The 2,712-nt window shown below is 26.0% G+C and overlaps 1 long non-coding RNA gene across 1 annotated transcript in view; it reads left to right on the top strand.

The window, feature by feature from the left end:
• Window positions 1–2,168: 2,168 nt before the first annotated feature.
• Window positions 2,169–2,712, top strand: part of LOC106799176 (uncharacterized) — a 1,372-nt gene continuing 828 nt past the window's right edge. Inside the window, exon 1 of the long non-coding RNA XR_001388943.3 lies at window positions 2,169–2,318. This is a non-coding gene — a long non-coding RNA (uncharacterized lncRNA). The remainder of the gene's footprint in view (window positions 2,319–2,712) is intronic.

The following is a 2,712-nucleotide window of genomic DNA, read 5'->3' on the forward strand; positions in this document are numbered from 1 at the left end:
GGGATATTCTTTTTCCAATGGATATTCCTTTAAGCAATAAAAAATTTAGTTATAACTGCCACACATTAAATATGTTTCTTAGATATTTTACTCTTCTCCGTCAAACTTATCATTGTGTTCTTTATCCTTTTTTTTGTGTGTGTGGAAAACTCAAGCTTGCATATACTACTTTATATAATAAAGAGATTAAAATTAGGGGCCATCAATCTAAAGAAACTTTACAAAGACAACCAATTAAAATGAGTCATCGTGCCACGTCAAATTTTAATTAAAAGTGATTTAAATAAAACTTAAAAAAAAGGAGAACAATCACCACATGATTGCACCACATCTGTTTATCTTTTTCGCTCACGAGCTGAAGAAGAAGAACCCATGTTCTATTTCAATCCTTCAGAGGAATTGAAGAATCCATGTTGGCATCTCTAACAAAATCAATTCAATTTGAAAAGTTCAATCGTATTGTGAGAGGTGATTTAGCACTAGCCAAATATTAATTTGAAGTATTTAGTTTGTGGCAAGTAATATGGAAGTGGCCACACCTAAATTCAACTCATTAAAAGAGAAGCAAATATTGAGAAATGTAATAAATATGAAACACAGAAGCAGATATCAAATTCTAAATATTAACATTTGGAAAATGAAAAACTAAAAAAATTATGTTCATGATTGACAAGACGAAGGCAGAGAAACATGGTGCAAGCATGCTCAAATTGCTCTAAGTTCTTTTTTAGGTTTTTCTAAAATCATTTATAATTAAAATCTTGTGTGGTACAATGACTCATTTTAATTGGTTGTCTGTGTAAAGTTTTTTGTTTCACATGGATGATGTATCCCCATTAATCTCTATGGTAAAAGATAAATGATTTAATTGTACTAGTGAAATATTAAATACATTTTCTAGATATTTAGATGTTCACATTCAAAACTAACATTGTGTGCTTTAACTCTTGGGGGAGGGGAGAATCTTGATCTTATGTATATTAATATTATAAAGATTATAAATAATTAAATGAAATAAATGATGATTAAAACATGATTTTTTAATATGTGTGTGTGTGTGTGTGTGTGACTATTTTATCCCTTAAAGGAACAATATTTTTTTAGATGTATATCCATTGGAGTAATAAATGATTATTTATTTTTAACAGCCAATCATTAAATATAAATATTTTTAGATATTTTAATATTGATGGTTGAAATTACCTTTGTGTCATTTAACTTTTTGGGGAGAGAAGAAGAGTTTGTGCATACTAGTTTATATAATAAAAGATACAGGATTTATTTAGAACTGTTAAACATTAAAAACAATTTCTAGATATTTTGAAGATCACATGCAAAATTATCATTGTGTCATTTAACTTTTTTTGGGGGAAAACCTTGTGTTTTTGTATATTTCTTTGTATAATAAAAGATTAATAATACTAGGATATTGTAAATCAAATTATAACTTTAAGGCTTATGAACACAATGTAATTTAGTTGTTGAAACTAGTTTCTTTAGACATGATTATCATAAATGCACTTTGAATTTTAATTAAAGAAATAAATAATGATTAAAGCTTGATTTTATTTATCCCTTAAAGGAGGTGGGGGAAGTGGAGGAACTTTTCAAAATGTATATTCCTTTAAGTAATAAAGGATTTATTTATAACAGTCAAGTATTAAATATAATTTATAGATATTTTTATGTTCACGGTCAAAATTACCATTATGTGCTATAATTTTTTTGGGATCAGAATGTATTAAATGATTTGTTTATAACAGTCAAATGTTAAATATTTTTTTAGATATTTTAATGTTCACATCAAAATTACAATTGCATCCTTTAACTTTATGGAAAAAACTTAACTTTTGTATACTACTTTATAGAATAAAAATAGGATTTATTTATAACCGACAAGCATTAAATATATTTTCTAAATATTTTACACTCATATTTGAAATTACCATTTTGTCCTTTAACTTTTTGTGGGTAAAACTTGAGCTTACGTATGCTACTTTATATCATAAAAGATTTGACATTAGACGACAACAATATTGTTTGCCACTTCAAAAAAAGATCTCTTATCGAAACAATTATATGTGTATATATATATATATATATATATATATATATATATATATATATATATATTAATATGGAAAATTGTTATTGAAATTATGCTTCAAATGATGATTTTGTTTGTATAAATTCATGACTTCACATCAAATTATAGCTCACTTCAAACATCAAAGGCAAAGTTGCTATTGACATTGTTGATTTAAAGATGGCTAAGATTTCTTTCACAATCATTTTTGCTTTTGCTCTTATCTTTACAGGTTTAGTAATTTATCTCTTCCTCTCTCTACTCTTTGTCTCTACACACACATATGTTGCTTGGTTTCTTATTATCTTTCTTTGCCAGGGATGTTGTTTATGTGGTGTTGATGCAATGAACTCAATATTCCAAATGAAAGTATTTAAATCTTTTCAAAATAAATTATTTTGGATGATTCATTCAAATTCAATCATCCTACCAACCTCTCTCTCTCTCTCTCTCTATATATATATATATATATATATATAACACTTTTAATTTATACATTTTATATTTTACGCATTGATCTTTCTCTTCTTAGTTTATCCCTTCCTTTTTTAAAAAATAAATATAAAAATTGAGTCTCTAATCTTGTCATGCATCTTTGTTAATCCAATGATTTTGCATTTAATTTT

Source organism: Glycine max, chromosome 6, assembly GCF_000004515.6.
Source record: "Glycine max cultivar Williams 82 chromosome 6, Glycine_max_v4.0, whole genome shotgun sequence".
NCBI classification, from domain to species: Eukaryota; Viridiplantae; Streptophyta; class Magnoliopsida; order Fabales; family Fabaceae; genus Glycine; species Glycine max.